Raw genomic sequence first — 25,680 nt, 5'->3', positions numbered from 1 at the left:
AGATTTTTGTTGATTGTGTGCTTGATGAGATTATCTGAGGGACATTGGTCGACGGTGATTGATCAGTCTATTGTATTTGAAGGGTTGTCCTAGTGGATTGTGTTGGAGACGACCTACTTCAAGTGGGGTATATGATTGATAAGTGACATTAATTTACCTTGTCCGCATATTGGAGAGATTACAAGGTATCGACAGTGTCAGTTGTACATCTGACCTTTACAACTATCGGTAGGATGTCTCTTGATACTGATGGCATTTGGGATGGTGATGTGCCATTACTTGATGCATTGGTACATGTTGGACACCTAATCCTCTAAGGGTTGGTGTCGAATGTGAGGAGTCAAAAGAAGTCCAAGAGACCGTGGAATATGGAATGCAACGGTAATGCAAAATGTATTACAGATGTAGATCATGTGAATAATAAAAGTATAACACACGATTATCTTTCACATTTGTTGTTCACATTCCATGTATGTTTAACATGGTATCAAAGCTGCAACATTCCTAACCTTCTCAATCTTGTTTAAACCACTATTTTTTGTGGTCTTTTCTATGCCTGTCAGTCTCACACCTTTGAATTAGCTACCTTGCCATTCTATCCTTTTTACTACTGCGGTGTGCTCATTTTCCAATATAACATATTTGTATACCTCTCTCAGATTTTCCATTTCCCCTGCAAATTTTGTGTCAGTTTCTTTTCTCAGCACTATTTTTGGATGTACGTTATTTTGGGAAATCTGCAAGTGCGACCCCAATATTAGCCAATGTTCGTCAAATTGCACAACCCACCTATTAGACATGTGCCACAGTCTCAAAGTCAGGTGGCTAGTAGATTCATGATTTTAATTATAATTGCGGCAAATAAGTAAAAGAAACGCATCTCTCCAACATTCAATTCAGTGATTGTAGAGGATAATTAGAATGTATGTTGTGTTGAATCACAAATTGTGCGCTATGTTGGAGTATCATTTATAGGGAATGGTGCGTTGAAACTCTTGGTTGATTTCTTTATGGAATAAGCACACTTCTATAGAAATCTAGTAGTATCCTTGTTTTTCATCTCTATCATATGGTGTCCATGAAGCATTCTTTTACCCTCTCATAGCCTCTTCTCCCCATTATTACCCTGAGTTTAACATGAGAAGAAAATTTCACTATGCTCTTTGTGAGTGGCGTTACACCCTCTTTGCCAACAACATGCAAAAGACCTGTTGAACCATTGACGACAATTTTCATCGTACCTCTATCTGTTGTGCCCAATATTGGTAGTTGAAATGCCATTGCCTTAATTGTTATTCTCCCAAAGCATTCTCCTCATGCCTGAGAATTATGGACCAAAACATCAATTGTTGCTAAATCAGAATTTCATGGAATGCACGTAGAAATAGATCTTGGCCCTTGCCTCTTGAAACACTATTGATAATAGCAAATAAAAGATCTTCATTTTGTACACCAAGAGATTCATGAATATGCTCCCGAAGGACTCTCTTTTCTATATTATCTTCGACTACTTCCATTAGTTCTTTGTTGTTACCCAAATGCACCACGTACATCTATGGCATATTTATCCCAAGTCATTCCTGAGTTCTATTGTGCCAGTAGTCGGTTGTTGTATATGAATCAATCATCACACCAACAACATTTGGCAAGTGCTTGACATAATCCAAAATTAAAGTAGTGCCCACGCATCTCATGAATCCAGCAAATAATCTTAGGTAAAACATCTCGAGCATTGTCTTTGAGAATCGTATCAATCCACTTCCCAGCAACAACCTTATTTAGAATAACTATATCTTCCTTAAGAGCTATGTTTACGGCTTCCTAACCCTTGGCTAGTAAAACCTACACTCCTCTATTTAAAATTTTGTGTTCCAAATTGTATATGACCTCATCAGGTTCAGTTGGCTTCTGAGTAGTAATCCATACAACTTATGTGTTTGCATTTCACAATAGAAAATCCAGCTCAATTAAGAGTAGTGGACCATCAGAAAGAGACAGCTCATGGGAAACGAAGAGAACTAGCTTAGACGTCATGAAATCTAAGGCATTAGAGATTTGAACAGTAGACTCGGGAGGAGGAATCCTTAAATTCTCTTGATGGTTTTCTTCGCAAACATCAAATATGGCTCTGAAAATGAGGAAAATGGCCATTGAAAGAGATATAATGAGCAATGATACAAGAATCCATTGTTTTCGAATGGCCATCCAGCCCCCTATAGATTTTCCCATCGAATTGTATAGTCAAGTTAGAGGCTAAGTTTGTATTTTTAGAGGAATGTTCTCACTGTAGTGGCTGATTGAAGGAACCAGTGGTTAATTTTACCCATTTTAAAGGTAGCTCGAATACCCAGTCTTTTAATCATAACTCATTGTTGGTCAAGTCTCCCCTCTTCCTGGGCTGCGTATTATTTGAAGAGTGGAACATATGGACTGTAGGAGGTAAAGTATTGCTACAGGCAGGCTGTGTCATGTGTTTTGGGTGTGAAACCAACTCTCAAGAGGCTGCACTCCATTTATGGGCATAACCACGAATTATAGACTTCTTTTTGAGGGGTCGAAAGTCATCATTCCACCTTCTGTTATTGTTGTAGCTGCATTGAAGGGACTACATGCTATCTTAGACATATAATGAGTGTGGTTTGATGATGATACAAGGATTGTGGTGAAGATGGAACCTATGCTTCCATTTCCTAGGCAGCATACATCATAAATAGATGTTGAGGTGCCATTATGGGGACTAAGAATTGCATATGTACTTATTTGTGTTGGTTGTCATTTAATTTTCAGGTTTTATCTTCCAATCTTCTCATTGAATAGTTAAGTTTTTGAATGAGAAATGTCCATTCTATAGGAGTTGTCACTTAATGGATATTGCATTTAATTTGGAGAATGTTAGTGCATGTGGAAGCCTTAAAAGCAATGTACAATGAATACACTTATTAAAATCACTCGCAGTGCCAAAAAAATGAAGGGAGAGAATTGTGTGCGCGAGAGGCGTCGACATAGTGAGAGACTATGCGTAGCACCATCGCTATGGCCCTAGGAGGGGGCCGCGAGTTGGATCCTCCCCTCCCACCTGAGCTAGCTGCGTTTCGGGAACTGGTAGCGCATGAAATAAATGGCCAACAAACGAAAACCAACAGAAGTTTGTCAAAAGAATGGAAACCATTCCCACAGTTGCTTTGCTCACTGAAGAACCTTGCAAAGCATCTTTGAACCTACCAGAACAAGGGCTTATTGGGCAGTTCACTGGGCTATGGTCCTCGCCTAAAGATGTAGATACTTGGGTGAAAGGAACTGGCAATCTCTTGTCAAGGAAGGAATCAAAAGCCACTTTTTTGGTCAAGTCTTATTTGTATTCGTATTTGAATCGATAGAAGACAGGAACCTCATATTCAGAAATGGCCCGTATTTCATGGGGCCTCAGGGTTTGTACCTGAACCAATGGACTCCAGACTTTGACTCGACTCAGGATGTGCCCTCGGCTGTCCCCGTCTAGGTGCACTTGCCTCATTTACCTCTGCACTGCTGGAACCCCAAATCCTTAGAAACCATAGGCAATAAACTTGGCAAATACATCGATCGAGTAGAGAGGAGGGACCAGTACTCCTGCGCGAGAATATGTGTAGAAGTTGACCTGGAGGAAGGCCTCCCTGAAGCTATAAAACTTACGGTGGCTGACTGGTCTCACATCCAAGTGTTAGATTATGAGCAACTCCCATTTAAATGTCGGCATTGCCATGGCTATGGGCACTTTGCCAGGCATTGTAAAAATAAATCAGAGGAGGGGGCCAAGAACGCGAAAGGAGATCAATGGACTCAGGTCCCAAAATCAACAACATCTAAGCATAACAACAGGAACAAAGGGAAAGGACTATTCACGGGGAGTGGTGCTCCTTCCATTGTGTAAGCGGAGGGGAGTTCAGTCCCTCCAATAGTAGACATACCCACCAATCCCTTTGAAATACTCAGTACACCAGAAAAACTCCCAGATCCAGCAGATAAAGAGGCTGAACAGAAAGCCACCACCATGGAAGAAGAAAAAAGGCAGGAGGAAACAGGCCCTCTCCAAACTGGAACTCTAAGAGGTGTCACTTGTTCCCCAACCTATGCAGATATGACAAGGAAGAAGACTCCAGAGATTTATGTATCCTTGGAAGATGAGACAACCGAGAGGCCTTCGAAAAGAGTGGGGAGGAAATCTCATAGAGAGGCCAGAGAAGAAGAGGCGAAGAGACAAAAAATGCAAGGTAGCCTGCCCATGATTGAGATGTCCATCGACGAAATACTAGAACCAGGCCTCCCAAGGGAGGTACTTCCCCCCACCCCCCTGCTAGTAAATAATGCAATTAGTCTCTTGGAATTGCAGAGGACTGGGGAATCCCTCAGAATCTGAAGCAGTCAAGAACCAATTGAAATTAGAATTTCCCGAGATCCTCATGATCCAAGAGACTAAAATAGAAGGGGAAGCCCTTCTGGACCTCAGCAAAGTAAAATGGAAAACTAAATCTGGAAAAGCAGTAAGTGCAAGGGGTACATGCGGTGGGCTTGCCACTCTCTGGGAGGAAGACAAGTTTCATCTTGAGAGCTCCTTTCAAATGCAACATTGGATTTACACTGAACTTCGACACCTTGCTAGTAAGATTACCTTTGCTCTCTTTAATCTTTACATACTTGTCCTCTATGCAGAAAAGAAAGACTGCTGGAAAACCCTGTTCGATTTCCTTGAAGCTTACTCCCTCAAGAATATAATTCTAGCAAGAGACTTCAATCTAATCCTTGACCCAAAGGAAAAAAGAGGAGGAATCAGCAGCAGGGACCACTTCCTTCCCTTCGTGGAAGACCTGATTCAACAATGGGATTTACTGGACTTTAAGCCAAAAATAGGGCTTTACACATGGACAAACAATAGAGTTGGGGCGGAGCACATTTCAACCCGGTTGGATAGATTCTTACTTCAGAGCACCTTCCTCTCTGAAAAGAAGATCATTTCCACAAAAATTCTACCAAAGCTGACTTCAGATCATAAACCCATTCTTCTTCAGCTAGAAGAAGAGGAAAATTTGGGGCCAATCCCCTTCCGGTTTAGCCTTCTTTAGGCAGATTGGGAAGGTTTCATGGATACAGTCAAGAAGGCCTGGTCCACCCATGTTCTTGGATCGCCCAACTATGTGTGGGAACAAAAGATGAAGGCCACCAAAACAGCCTTGAAATAATGGATAAAAAAGCCCACAGCCTCCCCCACTAGTCATAGAAAATAGAATATAAAGAAATTGCTTGATTTGCAAAGGGGCATGGACCTGTAAGATTACCTACTCAGAAATTCAGATCAAGCAAGAACTTCAACTCAGCACTCTCCGATCATTCAGAGAGGAGGAAGAATCCTTGAGGCTCAAGTCACGTAATATCTTTGTTATGAAACTAGCTCACAAAAAGATAGAAAAGATATATCAACGCCTTAGAAATAAGCCTCTTCGAGGGGGAAACCTCCTTTACATTACACAAATGAACAATTCTTGGATGATACAAATGAAAAGACCTCCTTTCTATATATAGGAGTCTAAGGGGTCATAATATAATCAGAGCCGACATAACAATAATAATGTAAGGGCACAATAATAACAATAGTGGGCTTCTATGGGGCACAATAATAACAATATGGGGACTAAATGGGCACAAAAATATAATAAGGGGGTTGTACTAATAACAATAAGGGGTTACACTAGTAGTATAGGGACCTAACATGCCCCTCTCCTTCAAAAAGTGTTGTCCTCAATGCTTGAGTAGTTCTTGATGCTTTTGTATAAAATTCTTGTCCTCCCATGTGGAATCTTCAGTGGATAAGCTCTTCCACTTGATGAGATACTCTGAAATTGATCGATTTCGTAGCTGTCAGGTTCTTGTTTCTGTGACTGCTCCAGGTTCCAATATGATTTTTCCTTCCTCGTCAAGTTCTGGCAATATTGTTTGAACTGGGATCTTCTGCAACTTTTGAATGAGTAGCCAATCCTTCTTCCATTCATCCATTGCTTCGTTTATCAAGTTTGGTTGGATAACAGAAATAGCATAAAACAATGCTTCCACATCCTCATCCTTTCTTGAGAGTGCATCTACAACAACATTTTGCTTCCCTTTTTTGTAGATGATTTCAAAGTCATAACCCAACATATTTGTGACCCATTTTTTCTGTTCTTCTAAAGATAATCTTTGTTCTAAAAAGTATTTAAGACTATCATGATCCATTTTTACCTTGAAGTGTCTTCCCATTAGGTAAGGTCGCCATTTCTTAAGTTCATGTAGTATTGCCAACATTTCCTTCTCATAAATAGCTTGCTTGAGATGTAGCCGTAAAAATAACCAATCGCCTACATCAAAACTTCTTTCACTGCAATGTTGATATGCCTGTTGTTTCATTTGATTCTGCACCAAAGTGGCATTATCCTTTAAAAGTTGGAGAACTTGTTGTTGATGCTTGATGTGATCTTTCACTGCTTGAATCGTTTTCTTCTTGATATGTCCTTCTATATTGAGAGTTTGAGGAGTGGTAATTTATTCCAATGCATTACAAGATATGGTTAGATTCATTTCGTGATGCTCGATGTGATGTTTCACTTCTTGAACATTTTTCTTCTTCATATGTCCTTCTATATTGAGAGTTTGAGGAGTGGTAATTTCTTCCAATGCATTACAATATATGGTCGGATTCATTTCTTGATGCTCGATGTGATCTTTCACTTCTTGAACATTTTTCTTCTTGATATGTCCTTCTATCTTAATAGTTTGAGGAGGGGTAATTCTGACCAATGCATTACAAGGTATGGTTGGATTCATTTTTTCTTTCTCAATGTGATCTTTCACTTCTTGAACCTTTTTTTTCTTGATATGTCCTATCTTGAGAGTTTGAGGAGTTGTAATTCTTTCCAATGCTTTACAAGATATGTTCGGATTCATTTCTTCTTTCTCTGGGGTTGTTTCCTGGTGTATATCCTCTTCTTTTGATGTTTCTTGATCCTTTTCTTCCTCCTCTTCACAATCTATGTAAAATAATTTCTTCTCAGCACACTTATGACCTTTAGTGTGTTTTCTATCACAAATGTAACAAAGTCCTTTTGCTCTTTTTTCTTCCAATTGTTGCCGTGTAAACCTTGTAGGTTGTGGAAGGCTAGAAGAAAAAACACTTCCATATTTATAGTTGTGAGTGGTAGGATTCCTTGTTTCCATAATTTCACTTTCAATTTTTCTTGCCAACCTGGATGCCTTCTCCAACTGATCAGGTTCCCAAAGACGAACCTCATGTTGAATGTTATCCTTTAAAGTCCCTATGAAGATATCAATCCTTTTCTTCTCTGGAATATCATTTACCCTTACATTCAATTTTTTGAAATCCTCAATGTGCTCTGCCATTGAACCCTTTTGTTTTAGATTTATCAATTGGCTAAAGAAGGTTTGACCAAGTGACAAGTGCTTTACGAGAACACAACCCTTTATACCATAAAAATTGATCTAGTTCTAAATATGAAGATGCAATACATACCTTTTGTAACAGTTGCACCTCATGTAGATCAAAATATTGCTCCATCTATAGTATCCAATTTACCGAATCCTTGCATCAAACTTCCTCATATCAGCTTTTCTTGGTTTTAGGAGCTCAATCTTGAAACAACTCTAACTATGTAACATTTGATTTTCCAGTTCTTAAATCGCGACCTAGAGTAGCCCTCTGTGTCCTCTTTCCAATGCCACCAGTCTGATCGAAATTGGATTCTCCAAGAAAGACTTATGCACAATCCCCCACGATGGCCTGAGTATAGACTTGTTCAGTAGAGCGAACTTGTACGATGTTCCGTGGGTCAGTGTTTCAACCTTAGGTTCTGAAAATGGTACCCAAAAAACTATAGTCTGTCCTCTTTCTGTAACTTCTTACAAAATTTCAATCCGATGCTCAAAGAGAAAGTTATGACGATTTTCCCAAGGTGACCTGTTTGGAATGTAATTCCAGGGTCTGCAAAAACCATAACTTCCTCAGATTGTATCTCCGAAAATATAGTGATACAGGATGTGAAATTCGAAGACAAGGTTCAAACCGATTTCTTCTCAAATGGGTTTTTTTTAGCTTTTGAAACTTTGTAGAAAATTGTTATAGCGAACATTCCACAATGACCTGTTTTAAATGAAATTATGGAGCTTGGAAAAACCCTAACTTCCTCATATCATATCTCCAAAAATATAGTGAGACAAGAAATGAAATTCAGACCCGAGGTTCAGCATGATTTCATCTCAAATGGGTTTTTTTTCTTTGCTTCTGAAACGTCGCAGAAAAAAGTTATAGCGAAAATTCCATGATGCCCTGTTTGGAGCAGCGAAACGCTAGAATCCAAAGCTCTGATATCAAATGTTATGAAACCAGCTCACAAAAAGATAGATCAATGCCTTAGAAGTAAGCCTCTTCGAAGGGGAAACCTCCTTTAAATTACATAAAAGAACAATTCTTGGATGATACAAATGACAAGACCTCCTTTCTATGTATAGGAGTCTAAGGGGTCATAATATAATTAGAGCCGACATAACAATAATAATGTAAGGGCACAATAATAACAATAGTGGGCTTCTATGGGGCACAATAATAACAATATGGGGACTACATGGGCACAACAATATAATAAGGGGGTTGTACTAACAACAATAAGGGGTTACACTAGTAGTATATGGACCTAACACTCTGGCTTGTGTCTGGAGACAAAAAATCAGCCTTCTTTCACAAGCAAATTTGAACCCGACTTTCTAGAAACCACATTGTTGAAATCACCTCACCGGATGGGGTTGTTATCCAAGGCACAACTCTGATAAAAGAGGCTGTAACCTCTCATTTCCAACAGCTATACAAAGAAGAAGGTGTGGATGATGAGGAGGAATCGCAAGACTTCCTCAATCACATCCCAAGACTGGTTAATGAGGAGGATAACTCAAGACTCCTGAAGCCTTTTACTGAAGACAAAATCAACAATGTCATATGTAAAATGGAACCAGACAAAGCTTCAGGACCCGATGGGTTCTCCATTCACTTTTGTAGAATCTGTTGGGACATCATCAAGGGAGAATTGTATCGAATGATCAAAGGCTTCCTCCAAAAAGCCAAAGTGGGAGGAAGCACAAACTCCACTTTCCTAGCGCTAATCCCAAAAGAAGCGAACCCAGTGGCGTTCGATCACTTTAGGCCAATCTCGCTATGTAATGCGTCCTACAAAATTCTCACCAAGTTACTTGCGAATAGAATAAAGCCGCTGCTGGAAAAACTCATCTCTCCCAACCAAGGTGGGTTTGTCAAAGGCAAGCATATCCTGGACAACGTGATTCTGGTGCAGGAAATCATCCATTCCAGCCACCAACGCCAAGAGCAAGGTATGCTCATTAAGCTAGACATGGCGAACGCCTTTGACCGAGTAAGGCACTCTTTCCTCCTCCAAGTTCTTACTACAATTGGTTTTGGTTCTAATTTTATAAAATTGATTAAAGCATGTATAGAAGAACCTTGGATAGCCCCTTTAGTAAATGGCATGTCGACAAACTACTTCAAAGCTTCAAGGGGCATTAGGCAAGGCTGCCCACTGTCCCCCTTCCTGTACATTTTGATGGCAGACTCCCTAAGTCGAAAGCTTACAGCAGAGAAGCACAATGGGACACTTCCAGGCATCATGACGATAAATGGAACAACGCCAATCAATCATGCCTTGTTCGTCGATGACTCTATCATTATGGGAGGAGCCTCCATTAAAATTGCAAGGGCCTTCAATGAAGTAATCCAAAGCTTCTGCAGAGTTTCCGAAGCTATGCTCAATAAGAGGAAAAGCATTGTCTATGGCTGGGTGGTAGACCAGCAAATTATTCTCAGGATTGCCCAAGCCCTGGGCTTCACAAGCTACGTCTCTTGGGACAAATTCAAGTACCTAGGCTTACCTTTAACATTGGGATCCAACAAGGTCCCTCATTGGATGGAAATTATCAGCAAAATCAAGGCAAAAATGAATGCATGGGGTAGGCAGTGGCTTACCACATTCGGGAAGCTCATTCTTGTTAAATATGTTATCTCCTCCCTTCCAATCTATTAGGCTTCATTTCTTTTAGCTCCAAAAATGATCATCGAATAGCTATCTAAGCTGATTCAAAATTACCTATGGCAAGGAGGAAACGGGAACCAAAAAAAAATTCACCTTGTAAGCTAGGACATAGTGAAAAGGCTAATATTTGAAGGCAGACTTCAAGTAAGAGACAGCAGGTTGGCCAATCTAGATTTGGGAGGTAAGATCCTCTGGAAACACTTCTCAAACCAAAGACATCCTGTAAGTCAAGTTCTAATTAAAAAGTATCTTCATAGGCTCTCAATAAATAATATGGATGAAGGAGCTTCCTACAAAGGAACCACGCTATGGAAGCTTTGCAGCCGAGGTTGGGAGTTCTTTAAAGACCATCTCTACAGAATCCCTGGAAACAGAAAAAGAATTGGGCTGTGGGAAGACAAGATCATGGGCCTCCAACCCCTAAAATTTTCCCCTGAAATTGCAGATTTGCATGACTGGCTCATTCAGAAAGGCATTCACAAGCTGGCTGATATATGCTCTTGGGATCCCAGAGGGAATTGGAGCAATTGGGCTCTCCATTGCCCCCATGACTGGTTGATTCCTCAACTTCACCTCTTTCTAACAAAGCTCTCAGGTCTGGCTCCTGTGCATCTCAATTCGAGGCACAAGTGGGGCTGGGGGGAGACTGGAGCTTACTCAGCATTGCAGTGCTTTGCAGCTCTTCAAGATCATCAACCTCAGACCCATTCTACATCGCTTTGGCAGCATGTTTGGGACCCCTTTGGTCTCCCAAAAATCAATTTCTTCTGTTGGATTCTCATGCACATAAGGGTCCTCACTGGAGATAATTTAGTGAAACATGGAATTATCGGTCCTCATAGATGCCCTCTCTACTACACGGCTCAGGAAACGATTGAACATATGTTCATCGACTGCCCCTTCACTCAAGAAGTATGGTCGCAAGAAATGCTCGAGCTCAATACCCAATTTCCAGCGTAGCTTTCGGTAGTAAGTCTCTTCATCTCCTAGAAAGATAGCTACCCTCACACTTTGAAGAGAAAATCAACACGGGCCAAAATATGGAATGCAATTCCAAAATACATCTGCTGGGAAGTTTGGTTAGCTAGGAATGAAGCCATCTTCAACAACATATTATAATCTACCAATGTAGTGACTGCCAAAGCCAAAGCTGTGTTGTTGGAAACTTACGAAAATAGACCTCATAAGCCAGACAATGCTCTCTTCCCGAAAGAGAGCTGGCTAAGTGAGTCCCTGAGGCGGGCCAGTAATAAAAAGAACCCCTCTCGGCCTTGCCTCAATCCAGAGTGGCGACTTTGGATCTCGGAGTTGGACTTTCAAAAGTGGTGGAAAAAACAGGGAAAAGTTTCGATATTCTTCGACGGAGCCTCCAAAGGAAACCCAGGGATATTAGGGGCAGGGGGAGTAATTTACTCCTCAGACGGAAATAAAAAGGACAACTTCAGTTGGGGCCTAGGACAGAGCACTAATAACCAGGTAGAGATTCTAGGACTTCTCAGAGCATGTCAGCTTGCTTAGGGGAATAAAGGGGATAACCTTCAAGTCTTTGGGGATTCAGAAATCCTGACAAAAATCCTAAACACAGGAGATCAACTAAATAGCTCAGCGCTTAACAAGACCCTTGAATGACTAAGAAAACTGTTGCAGAACTTCACTACCTGTTCATTCTACCGTATCCTCCGAACTCTGAACAAGGAAGCTGACATAATGGCAAATAAGGGATGTCTATTAGCCCAAGGTTTTCTATCAAAGAATGATGAAGCAACAAAAGGCCATCCAATTCCTTAATAGAGAATACCAGTAGTGCAAGGTCAGGGCAACCAATATTTCACTCTCCTTATGCAATGACTCTGTCTCCATGAATGTCCATTACTCGGCGTAGGCAGCATACAACTGAACCACATCTAAACGTTCAAGTACTCTGATGATCGACGGCCTTGTTACATGATGATAAATGCTACTTAACGATGTTGAATGTAGATGATGCACGATATTGACATAGTACAACTCCATCATCTCAAAAAGAACCTCGCAACAGGCTAGACACATCTAATGCGACCAACACTTAAGCATTCAACAGTCAAGCAGTGAGATAATGAATAGGCTCAACAATGTTTTCATAAACGGAGGATTCAGTCTGAAGAGTAGCAGGAATTGATTTTGGGCAATGTCAGGTCTACCTTATCTTGTTAGAGAAAAGAGGGATAGAATCCTTAGATGTCTCCTTGTTTTTAGGTTCCTATTCCTTATAAAAATCAACTGTACAAGTTGGCCCTCAGCGAATGCCCAATGGATAAAGCCGAATTTTGAGGATTCTGAAACGCCAGAAATCAAATAGTTTAAGCTCAATGTAATAGTGGTTGTTTGGCTCAGGCCCAACCTTTCTTTATTAAATAAAAATCAATCGTTCTTGTTAAAAAAAAAAATCACTCACACTGCAGAACATTGTGGCAAAAATCATTTTCATATCAATGTTTATCTATTGAGACAACGGCCAGACTTGAAGATGCATTAAAGTTATTGAATATCCTAATTCATTCCAATGTTGATGGGATGGTAAAGGTAAGTAAAGAAACTATTTTTGACATTCAAACTTATTTGCAAAATACACAAGAAAAAATAGATTTCTTGCAGCTCGAATCAGAACTTCAACAAGATGAACTACAACAGCATAAACATCATTTTGAACCTGTTTCTATTTAGAAAATTAAGACAAAATCCCATTAGCTGCCAGAAATTAATCATGGTATTAAGATTGATTCAGATGCAATACCCATCTCAAGAGCAGAGTTGCATGCAAAAGAAAAAATTCATCATACACTTCCCAAACCCATCATCAGACCTTGAGAAGAGATTCTCCATAACAAGCATAGAAATGGTCTTGGATATGACAAGGATGTGTCCTTTCATATTCCAGATTACTCAAAGCTCATCAAGTTCCATAGTGTTGGATTTTTTTATGACAATTCATCTTCAGATGTTCCAAATTTTGGTCATGTTCCACAATAGCCAACACAGATTGTTAAATGCCAACATTATGACTGAGTTGGCCATATGAAAGATCAATGTTTTGATCTTCATCCATGTGAGAACTGTCGTAAAACCACTCAATCTTCAAATAGATGCTTCAAAAATAAGCCTCCTGCAAGAACAAAGATTCATATTGGATGGATTGCTTCTTGGCAATGGGCTTCAACAACCAAGAAGATATTTCAATCATATGTAAGAACTTGTTCTAAAGTATTGAACAGTCTTGTAGTTGAATTTTCTCCATAATCTTACCTTGTATCTGACAGGGGGAAGTGATGGCCATATACGAGTTTTAAAGCCACATCAAGCTAGCCTGAGCCACAACCTACCATACAAGATTCAGAGTTGTAGCCATAGACAAAGATGCCCCTAAGCATGCCTTCGGTTAGTGGTCAACCTTAAACCATCTATGCGGGGTTGAGACCTCCCTTTTCAGATTGAGCTTCTCCCTCTTCAAAGAATTGGGGACACTTCCTCTAGCAGAATACTTCAACTTCTTGCTAGTTTTCGAAGAGTTCCAAGAATTGCATTCCAAAATTGGTGGTCATCCTTAAACCACCGTAGGATACCTCCATTTTCAGGTTTAGGTTCTCCCTTTTTTATGCAAGTTGCAGACCTCTTTCTCCTAGGTTGAAGGTCTCCCTCTCCAGAGCATTAGGGACACTTGCTCTAGCAGAATATTTCATCTTCTTGCCTGATTTGGAAGAGTTTCGAGAACTACACTAAGCATTCCAATGTTGGTGGTCATATTTAAACCATCACCTTATACCAAAATTTTAGAGAGCACATTCAGCCTAGTGCTGCCATGGATTTTTTCACATTTTATATTCCATCTCTCTTCTTGGACTCATACATACCCCTTTGGATTAAGGGGGGGAATTTTGTACACCTAATCCTCTAAGGGTTGGTGTGGAATGTGAGGAGTCAAAGGAAGTTCAAGAGACCTTGGAATATGGAATCCAAATGTCATGCAAAATGTATTATAAATGTACATCACATGAATAATAAAAGTAACACACGATTATATTTCACATCTGTTGTTCACATTCCATGTATGTTTAACTGTACATGCGGCTATTGAGGTGGACAGTCGTGGTTGCTCCAACTCAGGAGTCTAGCCCTCTGGGACGTCTCTTGTACATGAAACTACCCACATGGATTCAAATGTTTTGGTATCCTCACCGGCTATTGAACTTGAATGTGGTAATCCACAAATAATATTTTTCCATCGTTCACAGAAAAAGAAGGTAGTTAAGGTTGATCCAGATTATCAAAAACTCGTTTTTGGTTCTGATGTATTTTGCGACTGGGTGGTAGGATTAAAACAATGTGATGTGGTGGGTAAGTGGTGTAATTTGCATATGGATGGTTCTCAGATGGCATCTTGGGTTAAAGAACATTGGTACCTTATTCTTAAGTACTCTCCTCTTTTTATCATTTTATACAATCAGTGGTTCTCCTTCCACTTTATTACTATATTGGGTTCATGGCCGTGGGTTCCTCTCTTTACATCACTGACATGTTGGCTTTGATCCATATATAGAATTGCCACGAAATAATTTGGTTTGGGCAAAACTCCTTAATTTACCCCTCCTATTTTGGTCATTTGAATCACTGATGATGATTGGAAATTCCATTGGTAATTTTTTTCCTTGGGGAAGTTAGCCTATTACAAAGAGATAAACATATCACATGGATTTTGGTGGAGGTGGACTTCACCGCTGGCCTCAGTGCAGAGGTGGAGCTCAATTGGGGTGCCTTCTCTACTAGGTAGCGAATTGACTATTGGGAAATTTTATTTCACTGCCTTGGTTTTCATAATGTTAGACATCTTATTACCGAGTGCTTGCGTATATTTGGAAATCGATGACATGGAATATCAGAGAATGTCGAGATGGGGGTCGTCGATTGACATCTGTACATTCTTCGACGAGTCAGGAGTTTGGTTCGCATTCCCTCTCGAGTAAGCTTGAAATCACACCACCTAATACATGTACTGAGCATCATATTCGTAATGATTTGGTATTGGGTGTTGTTAGTAATATTCCATCTCATCCATTACATATTGTTTCTCCACATATTTAGCTGCCACATTTTGATTGTATTGAACATTATTCACTATTACATGTATCGTACATTTCTCCCTGTTCAAACAATTTGGAATCTATACCCCTCTTTCTTATGATGTGAATAGGATGACCTCCACTGTTAATGTCCCATTCACTATTAGCCCTGACCTTGCTAACATTCAATTTGGGAATTTTTCTGGAGACCTTTCTCCAACTAATTCGATGGGGAGTGATATCGAGCTACTCTGCCTTCACCATGATATCCATCTAAAGGCCATAATGATTCATTCCTCCTCCTCTCCCAAGATCTCTATTAGTCCCAATTCTCACCATAATGTGACCATTAGGAAGGGTCAGGTTTCGAAACCATCAAATCGTTCTAATGGGGTTGATATTGATATTCAAAATCTTTCTACACTAGATCCTGGTCTATCATCTTCTGGTACAACTTCTTATGTTTATTCTTTCTCTCCTATTCGGGCCTTTAGAGATTATTTGCCCGATTATGAGGGTTTACCATGATAATCATGTCATTGAACATTAAGGGTTTAGGGAGTGCCTGAAAAATCCTCATACCCCAACACTTGATTAGGGTTAATCACCCCTCTATTATCCTTTTTCAAGAGATAATGATGATTGGGGACAAAGTTTGGCCCATTCTCCTCTGCATTTTTCCTGGGTGGCGGGTATGTGTTGTGGATGCTTTGGGTTTATTTGGTGGTCTTGCAGCTTGTTGGGATCTCAAGGTCATGATTTTTCTTGCCTATAAATCCTTTTTTGGTATCCTTCTATATGGTTTCATCATGTGCTCGAATGACATATTTAATATTCCTAATACATATGCACCATATTATTACAGAAGATACTTCTGGGATAAATTGGAATCTTGTGTCCTACTAAAGATAGGATCCCTTATTTTGGTAGGGGATTTGAACCTCACCATTAATGAAGATAATGAGGTATGGGGGGGAAATTGTAGATTGGACCCATTGGCAGGATACTTTATCGATTTTTTTGGTAGGAACCACTTGGTGGATATCTTGTTGGATCCCTTTATTCTGACTTGGAGAAATGGTTGGGTTGGGTCCACAGGAATCACTAAGAGACTTGATCGTTTCATGCTTTACCAACATTTGGTGGAGTGCTTAGGGTATTGTTAACAGTGTTTGAAATCAGTCAACGAAGGGGGTCTCCCTGATGTGAAGTCCTAATTAGACCTCACATCGTTTGGAATAGTAGCCCCATCCGGGATATCAACCCGACTATAATATATTCTTATAGGTTTTCCTTGGCTACAAAGTTCAACACAAGAGAGTTATGCACATGTAATCTTGAATTAGAAAGTGAGTATGCATGGTGAGTGTTTAGTTGTATGTGTATCAAGATTCTTATACTATAGAGGGAAAGGAAAGTGAGCCTCTAGGAGAGAGGTAATAGTAGCACCCTAGTAGAGAGACACACACACAAAAGATATTCGTCTAACATCCAATGAAATAGTCCACAAAGATGTGACGGTCATTACAAACATTACAACACATTCTCATATAGATAAGCACTAAAACAATCGAAATAGTTTAACTACTTTAGTACAGGTGAAAGAAAACATGAATCATATATATTCTTAGAACATTCTTACAAATATTCACCATCCATGCATGAAAACGTGTCGGCCATTAGGCTTCAAGTATTAAGTAAAAGTCACAAGACACATGTATACAACAAACACCACTAGCCCCAATAATGGAGCGTTGGAGCCACTCCTTGCTCCCCAAATGAACTAGCTTGTCTCTCTAATTCCCTGCTGGAGGAGCCAAGGTGAAAAGTCATTTGCTCATATAATGAGGGTGTATATATAACTAATAGGGTGATGCTTCACCTCCCTTGTGACTCTTTGACTACCCTCATGACTGTTTGACTTCGTATGACTTTTCAACTTTACATGACTCTTCATCTTCTGTACATGTCCTTTGGACTTCCACTTTACAATACATTTTCAAATAAGAAATCACATAATCCATAAGAACGGTGTGGCAAGTGATGACTTGTGACATGACATGGCATGACACTGCTGACAAGGACTTATTGATGACATGGCAATGTCGAGCCATTCTTGTTGCTCCTTTGTCTTCAACAAGAGATGTGCAATGCTTCATCTTCATGAGAGATGTGTTTTTTTCTTCATATCTGTTAGCACTCAGGTTGTTCCCTTTGACTCCCAAGGGAATACGGCCGAGGTAACCACTAACCAATCTTTGGGTCACAGGTTCTAGCCTACCTATGACCAGAGAGGGCTCTCTCTTTATGATTTAACTTTGTTTGTATACTATTTTAGGCTAGTTATGATGCTCAAGGTTTTGTTTTGAATTTTGCTGGGTGATGATTTCAGTCAAGATAGATATATGTTTACAGGGTGATCTAGGCCATTGGGCATGGAGTCAGTGATGTTTAATTGCTTGATATGTTTGTGTTGATACAATAGTGATGCTACAGAGCCAGATAAGTGTCCAAGGAACAATTTTTTTAAATCTGTAATTGGGTGTGATGTAATCAGGGCATGAAAGGCAATTAAGGGTCTTTCAGTAAGCTGATATGGAGAACAGTGGGAATATTACTTAGGAGCACTGAAGAATTCCTGCATAATATTCATATACGTAGAATTGATGTAAACATGAGCAATTAAGAATTCATGTTCATGATTAATTCTGAAGAAAACATTTCAACAACACAGATTGAATACAGGGTGTAAACAAACATATCTTGTACTATTCTTTCTCTCTGTTATTAGATTGGTGAAACATGCATATGATTCAAACAAGCATAGGAATATAAAACATAGATTAAGAAGACTTATTGTTCCATTAGACAGCACAGGAATTCTGCAACAACACGCAGAGCATCATTGAGACATCAAGCATCCAAGAAACACTGAGCTTTTCCAGCCTTTTGCATTAGATTATCTGAAAATATACAATACATTTGCCTCAGAGTGAAAATCACCAACCCCTAATACGTTGCCAGGGGAGGTATATATACAAAATTTACATCAGAAAATATCTAGCTAGTGAGTTAATGGCTCATTAATATTGTGCCAACTCCTGGAGCGTTGTAGCTGAGAAAATAAATGCTGTAGTAACTTCTAAGTGTATTAGCTGTCCAAAATGGTCAGAGAATGTTGACTTTGTGACCGTTGGAGTCGGCTGAAGATGTGCTGCCCAAAATTTGCGCATTTTCCTATATTTGGCTTGCTGCCGCTGTCTTTATGCTGAGTCACCCTTTTCGGCTGCCTTGTATGCTGTCCAGATTCTGCTTTTTGCTTTTGGCTGAGTGGAAGCTGACTAGGATTGATCAACTGAGATCACTGAGGCAAAATTTGCAGCATTGCCTGCCAGCATTCCTCTTTGGGCAGTTGGTGTCTTCGAATTTTCACCAAGGTTTCATCTGCCTCTGTATATCTATAAAAATTCGGAGGAACCTCAAATAGGTGATTGATTTCATGTTCAATGAAAAATAGATTTTCAAGCTTGTCATAGAGGCCCTGTTTCCTCTGAAGTACTGGCAGATGCAGTAATTTGATTTTCAACCAAATTTGTCAACCTGGTAGCATATTGCTCACGAGGGAGCAGTCTTCCTGTGCTAGTCAGTAGGCTGGGCAATCCCTTTCCTTGTAGTGCTCCCATTTTGAGCTTGTATTCATCCACCTTAGCCTGTATTTCATGGAATTTCCTCTCTACAGTTTGTACAAAATTCCTGAGAGTCAGCACCTTTTTAGCTGTAAGGACAGCATCTGTTCTGTTAACAATGTTGAGGGCTGCCAGCTCCTCCTTAGTCTGATTGTTCAGAAAATTTATGATTCTATTGGCCTGCTCAGGCCTGTTCCCCAGTACTGTTCTGGCTTTCTGGATCTCAATTTGTGCTTGGCCAATCAATTCCATTTGTTCATGCACAGTCTTGATTGACTTCCACTATCTAGTAAGGGAGTGGTCAATCTGGGCCCACAAAATTCTCTTTATTTCTGCCAGAGCATTTTCAAGTTTGAGCTCCTTTTCTATGGCCTTTATTTTGTCTTTGAGGGCCTTAATTTCTCTAGACTGCTCTGCTACAGTCATCTTTGATTTGTCATATTTTGCCTCTAGTTCTGCCAATTTTTCCTTGGCCTCCTTGATCTCGGTTGCCTGAAGTTCCAGCTCTTTGATAGCCTTTGTTAATTCATCCATGTTTAAGCTGGAGTCAGGAGCTGTTGTTGTTGTTGCTGTAGTAGTTGCAGGGGCTATTGCTGCTTTTGTAGTGGTGGCAGTGGTTGAGGTAGTTGGAGGAGGTTGGGAGGTTGATTCTCCCTGTTTGTCTTGCAGTGCTCCTTTTAGTTCCTTCTCTAGATCAATAACCTTTTGATTCAGCTGCATTATTAGATCAAGCTGATCTTCAGACTCTTTTTCCTTTTGCAGCTCTGCTGTTTGGGGGTGCTCAGTAGGAAGCAGTTTCAGCCTTTTCTTCAATGCAGTAAGATCATCGTCCTTCTTTTTCATGAGGGCCCTCACGCCCTTTGGGTCCTTAGGATCATGTCCTAGGTCTATGATGATGTCCTCCAGTGTCTTAATCCTGTTGTCCTTGGCCATGGAGGACATTCTCTCGAAATCCAACTGAATGTTGGTATTCTTCAGTGATTCTTTCAATTCATGGGCCATTGTGGCCCTGTCTACCAAGGTGGCATAGACCATTTCCCCCGTTTGTTTGTGCAGCTCTATCTGGTCCATGGGGTGAATGTCCTTTGCCATGACTTCCACCCTTGTTCTTACAAAATCTGCAGCTGATTGAGGCTGCGGTACCTTGGGCTTGAAGTGGCTGAGGATCATTTTCTCCTGTTGTATGTCATATACTGACATCAGCCTCTCTTGCTTAGTTGGTGTTTCTTTGAGGAATTGCTTATATACCTCTATTCTCAACAGCTCATTTTGTGCTTTTATTTCTTTGAAGGAAGCCTTGGTGCTTGAAGGCTTCTTGCTGTGCTGAGTGGAGGAGGACACCTCCATGCCAAGTTGTAATCCTTGCTCTTGCTGAAAAGAGCTTGTAGCCGTTTGCTGACTGTCTCCCCCTTCTTTCCATGGACTCTCAAGAACTTCTTCACTTATTTCTTCTATGACTGGGGAGTCAACCTTTTGCCTCTTGGCCTCAGGTTGATGGGAGGATCCACTAGCAGGAGTGGACTCTTCTCTGTCCCTTTTCTTGCCCCTCTCCTCATGTGCAGGGGTCTGCAATATAGGCGCTGTTGGTGGTTCTGTTTGTGGTGGAGGGGTTTGCTCTTGTTGCTGCCTAATTGAGGAGGCAGGCTTTTCTTTCACTATCTCTTCTTCAGCACCCATTATTCCTTTGCCCTTGTCTGTGCCTGATGCTACTGTAGATGGCGCCTAGGTGGCTGGTGCAGTTGTAGTGGTTGAGGTCCCTTCTCCAACCGGATGCGGTTGCTTGAAGATCACCTGTTGCACAGAATCTAAGTCAAGAGTCTTTTCCAAATCCTTGACATTTCTTTGCATTATTTCTTCTTCAGTTAGTTTCTCAATTAATGTGTCTTGCAACCATTCTTGCTGATTGGTATACTGCTCAATATGTGGAAATTTACAGTGCTCATAGCCTAGCAGCCTGTACTTGACCCTTCTAGCACAGATGAAGCCTTCGGGGTCATAAGGGACCCACCGGAAGCTTTTTGATAGCTTGTATTTATCTTTGAGGATTTGCTCAGCCTCTTGCCATCCCTATTTTTTGTTCATGATAAAGGGGCCCAGGTGGTGTTTAAACTTGAGGTGGGCTTTCTTCTTAGCACTATGAAAGTGGGTGAGGTCAGAGTGAATAAGCTGCCTATAGTACTCCAAGGCAAACAGTCTCATTGGTACATATTTTGGGAGCCTGTATGGACAGAGCTCACAGCCATAAATTCTGATGACTGTATGATCTTGGTATAGGTACCAATCACCTATTTTATAATTTTTGGATAGCTGCAGAGTTTTCTGGATTTCAAATGACACTCTGGGAGGAGGGGACCTCATTAATAAGCAAGAGACTGGGTAGACAAATTGATCAATAAATTCACAGTATGAATATGGTGAATCTTGGACTTGGTGAAAAACTGATGTCCAGAAGATGACAGACCTTCTTTCTCCCTTAGAATCCAGCTTTTTGATAGGGCATTGAAAAGCCTCGGACTGATAATACATGAACAAGTGGTAGATGTATGATGAATATTTGAATATGCCCTCCCTGTCCACTTTGAAGAGTTGGTCATGTATTTTGTTGGCTATGAATTTAGCAAAGTTATACTTGTAGGCAGGAGGTTGGCCTGGGCTGTAAGCTGCTAACAACACCAGCACTGTCTCATCAACATGCTCACTGGTTTTATAGCCCAACACATAAGAAATCATGTCAAGCAGAAGTTTGCCTACATCAGTAAAATGGACATACAAGAAAGGAGGAGGCCCTGTGGGCTGGCAGTCAGCTCTCATAAATATCTTGGTGATCTTCTGAATGTCAGCAGTGGAAAGCTTGGCACCTGTATCCAGCAGATAGTTCATGGAGAAGGGATACAGCAGCTGAGTTTGTTTGAAGTTGAGCATCTGGTTGATGGACTCAGCATTGATGTGGAAGAGTATGCTCCCAGATGGAGACTTGACAGCTCTGTGATTTGGATCATAATTCTCAGCACATAAGCGGATAATTTCTGGAAAAATGTTAACAGATGGGAGAAAGTAATAAGGAAGATTAGATTCCCATATCCCATATGTGTCATTGTTGTTCAAATAGTTATCCCTCAATTCCCAGAAGGTCTGCAAATGGTTTCTGTCACCCACAAGGTCTTGGATGAGGTAATCTCTGTCAGCAAGAGGCAGGGCCTCAAGCTCTTTGTTAGGTGGATTCATGGGGGCAACACTGAGAGCTGTGGGTGCAGGAGCAGCCATTGTATAGCTTTTGGGTGCTGTCTTTAAAATGCAGTTTCTGAAAGCAACAATGTGAGTGCAATAGCTTGCAAATCTTTCTAGAAGTCAACTGGCAGATTGAATGCAAGTGATGCCAAATATGTTCTTCAAAGAGGAGTAGGTGGATTGAGCAGGCTTGCCTCTGTTCTGCTCTGGTGAATTCACAACGATTGTGAATAAGGAGGATAAATTGCAGAGGGGGGGGTATGATTATAACTTGGTAAAATTCAGTTCTTCAAGTATGTACTCGGCAAAAGGGAACAATGCCGGGCAGTTTGAGGACCAATTGCAAATTAAGGCCGCGAATTATTGTTTTAACAGCGAATTTTGGAGCAGGGGGCAATGTAGGTTGTTTTGGTCCAGCATTAACTGAATGACAGTCTTTAATTTAGGATTTACCAGGTATTAGTGGAGAATTTTGCAGAAAATGGCATGAACACGGGCAAAATAGGTAAATTTCGGCAAATACCTGGATAAATGACGCCGAGAGCCGTCGGGTGAGCAATGGATGAAGAACGCAGCTAAATTGGTGAGTGGCGGCGTCTGAAGCTTGAAATTCGTGGCTTGGCGGCAATTTTTGGAGCAAAGGAGTAACGGCTCTGTCTTCTTTCCAGTGAAAATGACATAAAACGGCTCAATTGCGCGTTTATAACGATAAATTCAGAAAATATGGGTCATTGGCGCTTTTCCGCCGATGATGTCAGCATGACGTCATGGTGGGCCCGGGTACGGATGGTGACGTGGGTGCTGAGCTGGAGGCCAGCATGGCAGGACACGGTGGCGGGATGTGGGGGCGACAAGATGATGTGGAAGGCGACAAGGCGTGGTAGCGGGGGCCGAGGGTATGACGTAATGGTGATGCGGGGTGACGTGACAGGGGAGGCGGGTTGAGGGAGGGCGGTATGTGGTTTCCCCGCACCGCTATTGGGGAAAGGCGGTAAAGGGGAGGGGGGCTCCGAACACCTCCGATGGCCACCACGCGTCCAGCGTACGGGAGCAAAACCACCCGCTCCCCGGACGCTAAAGCGCGGCAGGTTCAGATATGAAAATGACCGCCCACCTTTGGATTGGGGGCAGCGGGAGATCGACGGCTGGCGGGCGCCCCGACCCAGCGTGCAAGTTTGGGTGGGGACCCGCCGGCTAATTAAATAATATTTAATATGTCGGGGTCAGAACTTTGGTTATGGGGGTTTTCATGGTTTTTGCAATACATATGTGGGTTAATATGTCGGGGTTCAACCAAATAGTTAACCTTAGGTTTGAGCGGGGGGAAAGGGTTTGCATGTATTTTCGGAAAATGGGGTAGGAGAGGGTTTAGAGTAGGTTATTAATCTAACCAGAGGTTAGAGTAATCCCAAAGCAAGGGTTGACTATAGTCCCTGGTGGACTAATGTCTCCCATAGAAGTGCTATTTAGCTATAATGCTAAAGGGGGGGATATTTATACATTTTTTGGGTTGTTTGCATACAATGCTATAATAGTAGGGGGAGGGGTAGCACTTAGGGATTTATATAGTAAAATTAGAAATTAATATGAATTGGGGATATGAGAGAGGGGTAAAGAGCTAAGTTTAATGAGTAAACTTAGTTTTAGAAGCAGATGGGAGTGAAGAAAGATTTTACACAAGAAATGTGGCTTCTTTTCAAAAAAGAGAAGTCACTTCTGACATGAAATTTTTACAAATGAGAAATGTAAGGAGGACTGATCAGGCAGATCCTGCAGTGCTCAAGGGATGTTAGTAAGAAACTTTTGAAGGGGATGAGGGAGGTTAGTGATGGTTTGGTAGTTTGCCAAATAGGCCATTGCTCTTGCCTTTCTCCTGCTGGTGACATCATATGTGATTTTTCTCATGTCATATGCTTAGATCTTGTATTCTGCAACCTTCAACTGCCTACCCTGCCTAATATGCCTAACATTTTTTCTTCCTTTGGATGGGTGCACTTAGCCTTGCAAACCCTGATAATTCTCTTTTCTTTTTGCTGCCCTCCTATCTAAGTCTGCCGTTATAACTTCCAAGGGTCCAGATTAAGCAGTTGGGCTCCTTCCTTTCTCTATCCACCTAGTCATCTATCAAGCTTAATGCTGTTTGAGCAGGTACTTCCTTTCTAGTCTACAACATGCAATTTAAAACATGGTGAGGCCCAGCTTGAGCTGTTGGACCACCCATCAAAGTAGCAGTGGCATTTTGGATTAGCCACTTTCATGGTCTTTATTTGGGGTTCATTTCTTTTATTTTTTCTTTGACCAATTCATTTTCTTGCCTTTTGATTTTTCTTTTAAGGCATACCCTCTTTACATTTTTTAACTGTCTGCCTCTTTCACAAAAATGGAACCTTAGTAGCATGGAAGGTGAACATTTTTGGCACTTCCACTGTCAATCATGAGAAATGAAAACCTATTGGTATAGGAGGCTAACAGTGGCTCCACTTGGGGATGGCTTTTCCAGATGAAAAGCCAAGAACAGCAGGTCAGATTGCCTGAGTTCTGCTTTCTTGCTGCAGTCTAAATTTTTCTGTTGTTGGAGACTATTGCCCAGGATCTTAGATACTTGCAGGCAGTAGCTAGTGAGCTGATTTGCTGTGAATTTGCAGATCTGTTTTTTACCTGTTTCTCAGAATTTCTCCTCATCACTTGATAGTTACCCTGTGTTTTTCCTTGTTTTCCAATGCTGGGATCAAAAACTTTTTCCAAAAAGAAAATAGTGCAGCATCCTGGTCTTCTCAAAATATGCTCCACTTGGTGCTTTATTTATCTGCTATGAATGAAAGTACTTGAAAATACAAATATTTATGTACAATATATGCATGTTCAGTGTTTGATCAAAGGGAGTCAAAATAATGCTTGAGCATTCTCCCATTGACTGGGCCTTCCTCAGTGTTTGAGCCATCCAGACTCCTTAGAAAATAGGTGTTGTTACCTTGTATAGCAAAAATGACATAAGGTCCCTTCCATAAGAAATCAAACTTACCATGTTTGCCTTTGTCCTCCCTCCTGGAATCCCATCTTAGGACTTTGTTTCCTATAAAGAAATCTTCAGCTTTGGTTCTTTTGTCAAATATTCTTTTGAGCTTTTCTTGTAGAACTTGGGTTCTTTGATAGACTTCCTCTCTCGTTTGCTGTAAGTGAATTGTCTGATTGATTCTTCTTTGAATGTCATTGGGCTCAGCTTGTATTTCTTGCAGCAACTTGATCACAGGAATTCCTAGAGATGTAGGAAACTTTGCTTCTAGCCCATAGACCAGTTCATATGGACTCATGCCAATTGATCTCTTGGTGGTCAGTCTGTCTGCCCACAATGCATTTACCAACTTCTTATGCTAATTCTTTTTGTTTTCTTTCAAAACTTTCTTAATAATGTTGATGAGGCTTTTATTGGAAGACTCAGCTAGGCCATTACCTTGAGGATAGTAGGCAGTGGAATGTCCTAGGGTCATGTGATACTTGTGACAAAAGTTGATCATTTTTTTGGATTTGAAAGCAGCAGCATTGTCTGTAATAATTTTG

General features: G+C 40.9%; 1 pseudogene; it reads right to left on the bottom strand.

The window, feature by feature from the left end:
• Positions 1-1,065: 1,065 nt before the first annotated feature.
• On the bottom strand, positions 1,066-2,205 carry LOC149154242 (uncharacterized; annotated as a pseudogene).
• Between the last annotated feature and the right edge of the window lie 23,475 nt (positions 2,206-25,680).

Source organism: Pinus tabuliformis, chromosome 9 (genome assembly GCF_031772625.1).
Source record: "Pinus tabuliformis cultivar Carrire ecotype Pingquan chromosome 9, CPIR1, whole genome shotgun sequence".
Taxonomy (NCBI): Eukaryota; Viridiplantae; Streptophyta; class Pinopsida; order Pinales; family Pinaceae; genus Pinus; species Pinus tabuliformis.
Note: the sequence above shows the minus strand (reverse complement) of the source record. Positions and strands in the feature narration are given on the sequence as shown.